At 31.5% G+C, this 14,653-nt stretch overlaps 1 non-coding gene across 1 annotated transcript; it reads right to left on the reverse strand.

Moving 5' to 3' along the window:
- Positions 1-807: 807 nt before the first annotated feature.
- Positions 808-941, reverse strand: LOC124534753. The gene has a single exon (XR_006966757.1). It is a non-coding gene; the product is annotated as a U4 spliceosomal RNA (small nuclear RNA).
- Between the last annotated feature and the right edge of the window lie 13,712 nt (positions 942-14,653).

The following is a 14,653-nucleotide window of genomic DNA, read 5'->3' on the forward strand; positions in this document are numbered from 1 at the left end:
ATGTATATTACTAAAATGTTCTGCACTACAAACGTAAACGGCGGTTAATAATACAGGTGAACCAATTATGAGTGAACTGACCGAATACTATCTACATATGGGAGATAATAATTTTTAATCAACTTCCAATCTTATAATACGGTTGTGCTATTGACTCAAAAGGACAAGTTGACAACAGATCAGAAGTGGTTCAGTGTTGAACACGGCACAATCGGTGCTCTGAACTGTTTATTTGGTGATTAACCCAGGTGAGCGCATTTTTCTATTTATTCTGTAATAATTAAACCTTAAATATTCTGTACATCGAATTAATTGTAATTAGTGTTTAAGAATAAGTATAATTTATTGCTATTGTTTTAAATATATATTGTTTAGTTATAAATTGGTTCTACTATTTATTTTGTCACTCGTTCTCCGACATACACATAATAAAAAAAAATATCAATATATACCTTATCAAGTAGGCTTTTAGAAGCACTTTGAAGACTAGTATTTACTAGTAGACTATATTAAGTTAAGCTACCACTGGTTCGGAAAGTAGATTCTACCGAGAAGAACCGGCAAGATACTCAGTAGTTACTATTTTACAAATACAACTGAGGAAACCAGGATCCCACTAATAACACCAAGGAAGATTACTCAACAAAAACAAACACCCAGTCAAGGCGTCGTACTAGAGGGCAATTACATATCGCTAAAGTAGCTTCAGAAAAGTTCACGACAGAACTTCCGTAAAAATATGACCAATGAACATAAAATTATTCTCCATTTATTATTATTTATTTATAATAATATTGTTGATAACATCTTCAATAGACGGGACTAAGATTTTTGATAAAACTTAAAAATAATAATAATGATAAAGTATATATTTCTTCAACTAGCAATAATCGCACATCGGATTAACCTCATTGGTTACGATATTGCCTCTGCGCAAAGTCGAGATGGCCTTCTTGAGTCGAGATGGCCCACTGGTTAGATCGCGGGCATCTTATCTGATGATTGCGGGTTCAAACCCAGGCAAGTACCGCTGATTCATGAGCTTAATTTGTCTTTATAATTCATCTCATTCTCGGCGGTGAAGGAAAACATCGTGAGGAAACCTGCATTTGACAAATTTCATAGAAATTCTGCCACATGTGTATTCCACCAACCCGCATTAGAACAGCGTGGTGGAATGTGTTCCAAGCCTTCTCCTCAAAGGGAGAGGAGGCCTTTAGTCCAGCAGTGGGAATTTATGGGCTGTTGTTGTTGTTGATATATTTCTTAAAGCCTTCCTTTCTTGTTTATTGAACAGCAGTTGACCACTTTCCATCAAATGACAATAAGTATATCATCAGAATACAATTTTTGTCCGTCTATCTGCCTGTTTGTTTGTTCCTACTGATGTTTAGAACGCTTGGATCGTAGTGAAGGGTCTTTCACGCACAGAAAGTTGATGTTATAGGGTACTTAGGCTACAACTATAACATTTTTGTTTATTCAAACGAGCACGAAATCGCGAGCCCAGCTTACTTATAAAATATGACGTTAAATAAAGACGTTAACGGTAGTCGTTTATAATGGAAACGCATACGAGCAAGTTTAATTGCGATTCGTGAGTGTGAAGGTTTGTAGTTTCGTCGCGAGTTTCAAACGAACGAACGGCACAAAACGATGTTTAGTTTTAAAACTACATCAGGCTTCAAAGTGTTTCAAACAATATGGTGCGACGATTTCACTATTTTTATTATAAGCATCTTAAATGTTTTTTGCAGAGTGTTTTTAAAATATCTTATATTTTTACTAATTAACTGATACTGTTATACCAATTTTATAGCCTTATTGCCTCTACTGGTGACAGAAGGTATAGTTCTTTCTATAGTAATGTGTAAGTTCGTTTTTTTACCCAGAGGATCGCAATTACAATCGAACGGGGAAATGTTTGCTAGCATTCCACGCGGTCAAGATTTCGTTCAGTAACAATTTTTAATTCTGTGTTGTTTTTATATATTTAAGGACCTTAATGTCAATAGTTCTATTATTTTTCGTAATACATTATCTTTATTAAAAAAAAATAGTTGGACTGTAGTATTGAGTTTTATAAATTACTTTAAACACTTACAACCACTTTGATAGTTTATTATGAACATGTATTTTATCATATTCATCAAAGTTTGCGGTTCGCATACTTCATAATTATAATATTTAATTAATAATTTTTATATGTTTATACATACTTATAAAATTTAATCCCTGTAAAGAAATCCTAAGATCATCCGTCTTTTAAACTTATTAAAAAACAATGTTTAAATAAAACTCTAGCTTTCTTCTATGTATTAAAACCTTTTATAGTGATATTGCTCGTAAAAGAAATTACATATCAATTGAAAAATATTTCTTAAGGATTTAATTGAAATCATAGTATGTAACTTAAGGATCAACTTCTATGACATTTCACCTTTAGTGTGAAGACATAAAAATAGCTATAAAAAATATTTCTTAGTAAATTATATACTTATTTAACTAACTATGAATATAATTCGGTATTTAACTTAAATTTGCAAGTGCGGAACGGTGTTGGAACGTTTCTAGAAACTACAGGCAACGTCAAATACTGAAAGTTCGTCAACAATATGCGGTAACTGTACTCGTATTACTGTTAAGGGGCTTAGGAAAAATAATACGACTGTACTTAAGTAATACATTACTGTGTATCTATATGCATAGGTAGGGGCTTAACCATGGGCCATAGAATAATACAATACAATAAATATATGTTTTTATTTATTATTAAATGAGCGCAGAATAAATTCTTCATTATAAATTGTATTCATAACATATGTTTTGTATATAAAATCATAATAAATGTCATAAAAAACCATACTCGTACCATCATACAAGAACCTTTGAAGCGTCATTACAAAAAAAATATTTTTATATTTCCTACGGATTCGAATTCGAAAAGTAGATTAAAACAAATGAAAACCGATAAGTACCCGATACGCACATTAAATAAGAAAGATATTCTAATTAAATTTAATTAAAACTAAATTAAATTTAATCAGAATATCTTAAATTAAAACTTTAATTTAAAACTTAAATTTAAAAAAATAACGAAACCTCTACGACGTAGAGGATTCGTTATTTTATGCAGAATGTAGAGTCTCGTAACGTAGAGTATCGTAGAGTCTACGGTTTTATAAATCAAAATCAAAATAAACTTTATTCAAGTAGATTCTACCGAGAAGAACCGGCAAGAAAATCAGTAGTTACTCTAACATAAGTATTTTATAATATTTTATAAATATTTCATGAATAAATCTTTTTTGTTAAATATTTAATAACATATTCTTTACGTGATAATAAAATTGAAGAAAAGTATGATAATTATCCACATCAATCAAACTTCAACAATTTTCATTATAATGTATGATTATACAAAATGTATTTCTCAATAATTTAGCCTTAACGTACCGTGTTTCAGACTGTGTGTGTTTCTGTAGCCGACTGCCTAATTAAACTTCGCAGCGCAGTCGACTTGTGTCACACCGCAGTGTTTGTGACGCTCCCGTGTAGCTGCTACACCAATTTGATTGTTGCTGCCAACAGTAAACAATGGCGAAACTCGTTATACAGAATGAAATTTATTTGAAACTGTATACAATATATTATCCATGTGAAAAAATCATATAGCTGTTGTAATTATTTTGAAGGCTTTAATTTATACTAAATACTTAAGAATTGATCTCTAAAATACAGAATTGATTCAGTAAATGAAAACAACGTGATAATCTTTCCCTTACGATAGCCTATAATAGATGTTCAACAATCCTGAAGCAACATAATGGAATAATCATTAATCCTTCTCATAATAAACCTTTACAATACTAGCTGAACCTGCGGTTTTACTCGCGCGAAAATTAAAAATCTTAACTAAAGCACACACACCATCAAATTTTGTTTTGGAGGGTGGTATTAAAAAAGTAGCCCACATCACCGGGATTCAATCTATCTGCATTCACGATTTTATCTAAATCGATTCCACGATTTAGGCGTGAACTGAACAGGTAAGAGTTAATTTCGATTATATATTATATAATATTAGTATATAATATGTAATACACACAAACATTTATGTATGTAGAGTATTATTATTAACCAAATATTATAGTTAGCACATTGAAATCCAACAGATCGTAAAATCCTTTACCGGCCGCATAGATATTATTTATACAATATAGTTTAACTATAAGAGGTCAGTGAAGCGTAACGTTCAGTAAACAACGACAAGACGTGCTCAGTACTGAGGAAATGGGCTTCTGATAATCTTACCCTTACGTTAGCCAACAAACATTGCTATAGACTTATGGTCTCGAAATTAATATGAAATTATTCTATGCGGCTAGCAGGGACAGGAAATAATCTTCCATATCTGTTTCGTGTTAATGTTTGAAACATTAACAAGATATTAATTAAAATCATTGAATATTAAGAACATGTTTCAATAGAAATTATATGTTCCATGGATATAGGGACTATTTATAGGTAAAAATAATTAATAATAACGATGAAATAATTATATTGCGTATGTTTCAATAAGTAAGATATCTAAGCTCAGCGCATTCGAACTAACAAACAAACTACGTCAGTACTTTGCGTTATATTGTACACATGTAATTTATATTACTGTGATTGTCATAACTAAGTTTTAGAAGCAATTCAAAAGCTTCCAATCCAAATCAAATCAAATCAAATCAATTTTATTCAAGTAAACTTCATAATGAAGCGTTTTTGAATCGTCAATAATCAAATACTACCACCGTTTCGGAAAGCAGCTTCTAGCGAGAAGAAACGGCAAGAAACTCGCATAGTTGCTCTTTTCAAATAAACACATTTACAATGCTGTTATTGACAGTAATTAGCGTCCTATGATGGAACCCGAGCCTAACTCCAGGCGTTTCTTTCTAAAAAGTACTCTTTTAATGAATAGTATGATTTATTTATTAATTTAGTCTTAATAATATTTTTAAATTTTGAAAATGGTAAATTGATTATATTTTCCGGTATCTTATTATATATGCGTATACCATTGCCCAAAAACGTTCTATTTACCGTATGCAAACGGAAACTGGGGGTTACAAGTTTATTCTTATTTCTTGTATTAATAGTATGTACATCAGCATTGATAGAATAATTTTTAATATTCTTTTGTATAAAGATTATATTATCATAAATATATTGTGAAACAGCCGTTAATACACCTATTTCTTTAAATTTCTCGCGTAATGATGTCCTGGAGCTAATATTGTAAATAGATCGGATAGCTCTTTTCTGTAGAATAAAAACAACTTCAATCTCTGCTGCATTACCCCATAACAACACTGTGAAAATTACTAAAATAAACTAGTCTAGCAGTACTTATGTCCGTGAGTTTTCTAATTATTTTTATTGCATAAATGGCACTACTTAGTTTTCTTGCCAGGGCATACAAATGGGTGCCCCACTGCAGTTTGGAGTCAAGGGTTATCCCTAAAAAGACCGTCGACTCAACAAACTCAAGCCTTTCATTTTTCAAAGTTATTGCAGAAGGATTTGATTTGACATTTGGCAAGGAAAACAAAACACATTTAGTCTTTTTAGCATTTAGTACTAAATTATTTATGTCAAACCAACCAAGAACCCGCGACAGGGCACTGCTTACAACGTCATAGTTGTTTATTTTTCTATCAAGTTTAAAAATGAGGGATGTATCATCTGCAAACAGTACAATATCGCAAGTATTTTTTACGAAATAAGGTAAATCATTTATATATATTAAGAACAAGAGAGGTCCCAAAATTGAACCCTGTGGTACACCCATTTGCGCCACAGCGCCATTTGATTTTGCACCATTAACCACAACCTTCAAAACTCTTTCACTAAGGTAGGAGGAAATTAATTTCAATGCAGGGCCCCTGATACCATAATATTTAAGCTTTTCTAGGAGAATATCATGCCTAACGCAATCGAAAGCTTTTGATAAATCACAAAAAACTCCAATAGCGTTTTGCGACTTTTCCCATGCATCATAAATGTGCTTAACAAATGCTACACCCGCATCAGCAGTCGAGCGACCCTTAGTAAAACCAAACTGTTGAGAATGCAATAGCTTATTCGAGTTAAAGTATAATAGCAATGATTAAGCATGACTTTCTCAAAAATTTTACTTAATACTGGCAAAATAGAGATCGGTCTGTAATTGTTTGGATCATTTTTATCACCGGACTTAAATAATGGGATTACTTTACTTAATTTCAACATATCAGGAAAAATACCAGATTGTACACATTTATTAAAGATGATAGCTAAATAAGGAGCCAAGTCAACAATTACATTGTTAATAATTGTAACTGATAAATCCCATAGATCACTGGTTTTTTCAGATTTAATGTTTTAAATATTTTTAATATTTCGTACGGAGTTATATTCTCAAAAGAAAATTCTAACTCATTCTGGGGAACATAACATTTGAGTAGGTCTAAAGCGTCATTAGGAGACGCATTAAGTCCTTTAGTAATATTCAGAGGAATATTAGAGAAATATTCTTCGAATTCATTGGCCACATCTAGATCTTTGCCTACAATTTTGCCTTTTATACTAAGAGATAACTGCCCTGCATCAAACTTCAACCTACCTGTTTCCGAACTTATAATATCCCAAGTAGTTTTCATTTTATTATTAGATTTTAAGATTTTATTTTTAATATGCAACGAACGAGCTGTTTGACAAACTTGTTTAAATAACTTGGAATATTTTTTAACAAAATTGATAAATTTACAATCACGATTATATTTCTTAAGTTCATATAGCTCATACAATTTATTTCGACTTATATAGATACCGGTAGTGGCCCAGTCTGAGAACTGCATTTCATTGTTTTGATAAAAGGTTTTTAACTGAAATATTTTATTGAATTCGTTATTAATTAGTTGTAAAAGAGAATTATATAAAGAGTTGGGATCATTTGAGCTGAGATTCAATTTTGGAAGGCTACAGTGTAAAGCATTATTGAAGTTGATTAAACCTTTCACAGATATCGATTATATTAATTTATTATTATCGATTATTATATTATTTAGTCTGTGGTGAAGGAAAACATTGCAAGGACTCTTGTACCTGTTAAAATTCTGACAAATGCGTAACCAGCTTGCATCTGAGCAAATTGGTGGAATGAGCTCCAAAACATATCTCCAATAGGAAAAGTAGCCTCAGCCCGGCGGTGTCAAGATTATAATCCACCAACCATCCCAGCGGTGGGACGATTGTAACCTGCAAGCTTACCTTAATTCGACTACTTTATTTGACTACAAAATTAGACTACAACACTACTACTAGAAACAGGACTACAAACCAAATAAAATTTAATACCTCCATATTCGAATTAATGTTAAAATCAAGGGGCTCGTGAGGCGTTCGTCCGCAGAGAGAGATCACGCAAACCCTCGTTATTCGGAGTCTGCGAATGACAACGTCTTATGGAGTAATATTTGTCTGGACCTGACTGACGGGGCCGTATGTGTTTTTGAAATGTACTAATCTATCTATAAATAACAAAATTATAGCGAGAAATATTTCATTATTGTTGTGAAAAATAATTCATTATTGCAGGTAAATTGACATTTAAACTATATTAATAAATATTATTTATTAATATAAAATGAATTAAAACATTCTTGCCACCATTCCACGCGGTCAAGGTTTATAAAGTAACTATTTCTAATTGATATGTATATATATTTAAGCATTTAATGTTATTAATTGTCATGTTAATAAATAATTAATTAATAAATATTATTATAACAAAACCACTCAGACGATAAAATTATTTGAGTCATTATTCGTAGAATTGGTAGATTTTCATACACAATATACCTTTACGTCTAAATTGTGTGATGAAAGATACATAGATATGAATTATGTTAACACAACTACTACTAAAGCCGAAAATTACTACTACTTACTTCTACTATCAGTTCTCGTTAGAGTATAAATTCCGAACGTATAAATTTACTTTCAAAAAGGAGGAGGTTATCAATTCGTCTGTATTTTTTTAATTACTCTTATGCGTTTATAACAGCCTAATTGAGTAATGCTTACTTTTTATATTGATTAGTTAGTTAGTTATTAAGAATCCCTTTGACCTTACCTCGATTGTATTTTATATGATGTATATATACAAGAAAATAGTGGTAGATATGAATATTGGTTAGAATCAATAAGTAAGTTGCCTAAGCATATTCTGTGCAATTTTTTTTTATGAAATAAATTATATTATATAAATAAAAGTAATATTCTTTATTTACTTTTAGGTAAAAAAAACTGTTGCCTTTAAAGGTCCCCTTCGTACCCTTCCCAGATCAACCTCGAGCGGCTCGTAATTCGATCATATTGTAACTCGATTACTGAGTTGAGTGTTTTCCACCAGGCTTTTATCTGTAATACCGTGTAATATTGAACATTTTCGCTTATATTACGTTGTTATCGATTACACCTCAACCAGGTACTTTTGCAGTTTATTGGATATTGACGGAGACTTTTTTTAAAGCGTTCTCGGATTGTTCATTTCGAAATACGAAAAGAAATGTTTGGCGCCGATTTTAGATAAGACATATTTTGCATCATATTATTAATATTAAATATTGGTGAATATTTTTCAAATTTAGTCTAAAGAAGTAATTTTATCAATACATTTGTAATATAAACGGCTAAGTTAGAATGCATTTACTTTTTTTCTTTCATCTATTATAGCATTACATAAACAGCAAACTTATACAATCATATTTATAAAACTTGTATTTATTATAATAAATATATTATTAACGAAACACTATGCTTTTATGTATATTTCTGAATAATTATTTTTTGTTTTTCTTCAATTATAAATTGTAATAATAATCATAAATTTGGACTTTTCACATCAACAGGAACTTTCATGACTGACGCATTTTTTAATTCAGAATCAACGGTCTCATTTCAGGTCAGGCGTTGCGGAAACCTTAAATGCATATATGCAAATAACTTATAAATAAAATAATAGGTACTCACACAGGTTTATACTATTTGTATACTAATTACGTTTGACAATCGAATATAGGTGGTTTATTTGTTCGAACTACGAACTACCTAACTAAATTACTCGAAATATTCGATAATTAATGTTTGCCGTAGCGTTAATTTGTAATAGAAAATATTTGTCAAGTTTGGCACGTGTTTGATTACGTTGAATAATGACCGCATTATATTTATTTAACGAAATATAAAGCTGAACCCACACAGAAGGCTAATCGACTGTTTTCTATTGTAAACGAGCGATGGTGGAAAAAATATTTGTCTGAACGTATAACACGAATGATACCATGTATAATTTAATATAAATTGAAAAATGAATCAAAAATGATTATGTACCTATTATTATCGGGTGTAAGACTTTGTACAGAATCTAAAACATAAGTCAAAAATTTAGTTATTCTATAGCCAAATCCTGCGACTGGTTTAATTTGACACAACTTTAAGCCATAAACTAAGAATTGAATCCTTTTTTTATGGTATAGCTTGGCGAACGAGCATATGGGCTACGTGATGGTAAGTGGTCACCATCACCCATTGACAATGACGCTGTATGTAAAATTAACTATTCATTACATCGTCAATGTGCCACCAACCATGGGAACTAAGATTTTATGTCCCTTGTGCCTGTAGTTACACTGGCTAACTCACCCTTCAAACCAGAACACAACAATACTGAGTACTGTTATTTGTCGGTAGAATAACTGGTGACCCACTCACCAGTTAATCTACCGCCAAATAACCTACCCAGACGGGCTTGCATAAAGTGCACCTTGCACCTACCACCAAGTAAAATTGAAAGAGTTCAATTGAAACGTAAAAGTCGCGAAGGAAAAAACTTCCCACTGTTGGTGAAGTATTGACATTTTAAGGAACAGTTTATATCTATAGTGCCAACATAAATGGACAGTGGATACATACTCGTAAAACTAATGCCTGTCAGCATTCGAGCTTGCAATCTTCGGTTAAAGCCCACGTATGTCTATTGAGCCGTTTCATATCTTGAGCTGGTCGTATGTACGAGGCTGTATTTAAAACCGCTTATATTGGCCTGTTGTGCGTATTATTGCTATATATAAATTTTAACCATTCGAATAATCAATTGATTCCATAAAGGGGAATATTTTCAATTGAAGCGAAATCGGATTATTAACGGAAGGCAATATATCGTAGGCATGGAAAGTAATTTAATAATAGCTCTTTTGATCTTGTGCACTAAAGTTAATTGCTTCACTTGTTTTTATGAATATTAAAGCAAAATAAATTTTTGTTCCAGTCGGATTCCGAAGGATGGCAAGGAATTATGATCTAAAAGCAAAAATTCGTTAGCAATAAATACTTATTTCAGATCCTGGGTTGGTTATCGCCTGACCGTTTTGTTTTCGACGATAATTCTCACTTGCTCTCTTTATATTTGCTTATTTATTTTAAGTTATGTAATTGTTTCAAAAATTATGTAAGTATATTGTGTGTTTTGTGAGTTTCGTTAGTCTACTATGACTGTTAAATGCCTTAACATTGATTTGAATGACTGGTTAGAACTACATCATTCCTGTTTGACACTTTCTATAAATTTCGAGAGTCACGTTCTTTTATTTTTATCTATGTGGTATTTTTCTTCATAAGATTGGTAATTTTTCTTATTTAATTCATTTGTTTGTGACGTTGCACTGATATAAGGTAAGCCACATGAACAGCGAACAGCCAATAACCGTTAATCCTAGTTCATATTCACCTTTAATTGTCTTTTTGCTCATCTCAATTTTATTATAAACATATCCCTCCAGATCAGAGCAGAGATGGCCCAGTGGTTAGAACGCGTGCATCTTAACCGATGATTGCGGGTTCAAACCCAGGCAAGCACCGCTGATTCATGTGCTTAATTTGTCTTTATAATTCATCTCGTGCTCAGCGGTGAAGGAAAACATCGTGAGGAAACCTGCATGTGACAAATTTCATAGAAATTCTGCCACATGTGTATTCCACCAACCCGCATTGGAACAGCGTGGTGGAATATGTTCCAAACCTTCTCCTCAAAGGGAGAGGAGGCCTTTAGCCCAGCAGTGGGAATTTACAGGCTGTTGTTGTTTGTGACGTATACTACTGGTCTTTATTTTAATTCTAATCTTAAAAAAAAATCGAATTACAGACTGCTGTTAGTAATAATATACTATACGCAGTGCTATAAACATTACTACTACTAATGTACTAATTTTTTTTATTCTGACGTTTATCTTATTCTAAAAAGAACTATTTTGTGTATTCTTAAAAAGCTTTTAAAGTTCCGGAGAAAGGACATTTTTAAGATAAGACATGTTGCTCGGAAAACTACATTGAAGTCAAAGATATCTTACCAATAGAATCATTCAATCGTCAGACGTATTCATTTCCTATAACCATCCCTCTCGCACACCGGATGTTAAATATCTCGGCGCGACTCCAGCGCCCCCTCTACCAGACTGCACCATCCGTTTTTACTTCCGGACTTTCATTGTGCTTTGAAACGTCAATTTTTTTGAATTGAACAAACTATGCATTTTAGGTTAGTGATTTTGCTTAGGCTAGTATATCGAAGTTCATGCTTATTACAAAAAATTGTATATGAAAAGTATACTTGAACATTTGATGTTCAAAAAAATAGTTTTAAACGAAAATGTAGCAACCATAAGAAAAACGAAGTAAACCTAATTACTCACTTCTACCTAACTACTCTTTTTCATTCTTCCTCCAAATAATATTACTGCTATAATAAAGCACTTCAATCGCTGTCTTCTACTGCTATTGTTGCTGACCATCAGGTCCTTCACCTCTACGTTTATAGGAACACACCTTGTAGAAGTAATTATGAAATATACTAATAAATTCATAAACAGTAAAGACATTGGGCTATTTACATAATTTTGAAACACAGGATCTTTATCAAATAAATGTTTTCAAACCATTTACTTTATATTCAATTTCAATAAATACGCGCGAAGCGTTTTTGTGAAAACTTCTTTGTATATACGAAACTATTTCTATGATGCAATCGACGTAAGTGTAGCCTTATAACCAAGAAAACAAACCTATACATATACATAGGTTCAATGCAAAATAAAATTATACAACCAGTAATAAAAATGATTTATCTAAAGTTGTTATCGGACCCATGATATATAATATATAAGAATATCGTTGCTATGCAATAACTGATTTCATTACGTTTCAAATTAGGTCTCTGAATAAATTCAGAAAGACAATTGAAAGACATATATAGGTCACAAGAGTCTCTGCCAGCGTCTTAAATAGTATTTCGGGTGACATTTATATCTGGATGTTTCATCAGTACCATTGTTTGGAATGCTTTTTTTTTCTGATGACATATTTAATCAGAAAATAACACACATTGTAAAGAACGTGATTTAAGTTGAAGGTTACAAAGTAGGTGATATAATTCTTAAATAGTATTGAGTAGTATATCGTATACGACATAAGCATAAGTTGCAGAACTTATATCATATATCAGCATAGTAGGTATATGTTTCGTTCTCGATATATCGTATTTGTTTTTTTTTTTACAGTAGATATAGCAGGGCTGACGGGCAAATAGGCCAAACATAGATTTTGTAAGAAATTTTATTAAAATTTTTTAATACATTATTTAAGCGACCTTGGTGGCAATGTCAAAGGGAGAGGAGGTTTAATCCAGCAGTGGGAAGTTTACAGGCTGTTGTTGTTGTTATATATTTTTTTATTTATTTATTTTTTTAAACTGCATTACAACAAATCTACTTACACTCTTTGCAAAAACCCAACTAACAAATTCAACCCGTTTCAATTCACCTTCCAATTCAACAACACAAGTCATAAGAAAAATACTTACAACCAAAATATTTATGGTATGAATACTTTATTTCTAGACTTTCTGCGAATAATTGTAATACTAAATCGCTCAAGGTCCAAGCTGCTATTCATGCAGATATATCCGATTTCACATTTTACCTCATCTACAATATATTATGAGGGTATGTCGTTATTCAGTATTTAGTATACAGTACAGCATATAGTATTATTTCTTAAGATCTAAATTTAAAGAAATTAAAATAATGACTCGCTTCTCAAATTGCTTTTGATAATGTTATATATGTACGCAAAAACATAAATGATTTTCCCAAATAAATAAAATTTTAACAAAAAGAAAAACCGACTTCAAACAAAACATTATTTTAAAACAAATAAAAATGTACTAAAAAGTAATAAAAATAATTGCATATTTAACATATTTTTGAGAGTCCTCCTAGGTAAAATGAAATGAAAAATATTAGACTACTTAAAAGTCGATTTACGATTATATAACGTAGTTATAGTTATTATTATATTTGGAGCCGGTGTCAGCCACGGGTACACGCTTCAACAATCAAAAGAAAGAAGCGATACGAGCCTCTTGATTGACCTAGTATAATATCGTATAAAAGGTAATTTGTAAGAAACATATTTCTTAAAGTATTCTCGTATTGTTTTTTGATAGATATAGTGTAGGTTGACTGACACCGACTCCAAATATAGCAATAATTATAACTACATTATATAATCGTAAATCGATTTTTAAGTAGTCTAATATTTTTCATTTCATTTTACCTAGGAGGACTCTCAAAAATATGTTAAATATGCAATTATTTTTATTACTTTTTAGTACATTTTTATTTGTTTTAAAATAGTGTTTTGTTTGAAGTCGGTTTTTCTTTTTGTTAAAATTTTATTTATTTTTTGATTTTAAGTGAAGCTGATGTAGACTAACATTTTTTTTTAATATGGATAGATTAACCGCGTCGTTTAAAATAATCAGAAACTACTTCGGGGACAATTTCAAAAGAAACTTTCGAATAAAGCAAAAATAGATTTTCGAAAATGCGGCTTTAATACGTCATGCGGCATAAACTACAAGGTACCACCCTCGAATGAGCTGTAATCGACCTCAGTAAGAAAACTTTGCAAAAGAGCTATTCGTATGCTAAGTCGTACATCATATGACATCACATCATATACACAAAATTTGATTAAAGACAGTAAGAAATTCTGCCCCAAATCGCACCCTAACTGTAAGCCGTTTAGGAGTTCCGTCAATACATAGTATACAAAGTCGCTTTCTCTGTCCCTATATCTTTAAAACTACGCAACGGATTTTGATGCCGTTTTTTTTTTAATAGATAGTGTGATTCAAGGGGAACGTTTGTGTATATAATAAATGAACAATATAGTAAAGAAACACTGACAATTTTAGAAGTTTGCAATGTGATGTCGTAAATAAACAAATTCTTTAGTATATTTAGTATCAGTTTTGCACCCGTGAGAAGTCGGGGCGGGTCGCTAGTTAATTATAATATTCGATTATGACAATTACATGAACATAACCACGTTCCGGAAGATGATTTAAATATCCAAGTAACCCATAAATAAAAGATTCGACCGAGTATTGCTAACGTCCTCAGAATTGTTCCGTTCCCTCCCGTTCCCTTAATTTGTCATGGATCCTAAAAAAAAAACAGACGAATTGATAACCTCCTCCTTTTTGAAGTCGGTTGAAAAG

The sequence above is a fragment of the Vanessa cardui genome, chromosome 1, assembly GCF_905220365.1.
Source record: "Vanessa cardui chromosome 1, ilVanCard2.1, whole genome shotgun sequence".
NCBI classification, from domain to species: Eukaryota; Metazoa; Arthropoda; class Insecta; order Lepidoptera; family Nymphalidae; genus Vanessa; species Vanessa cardui.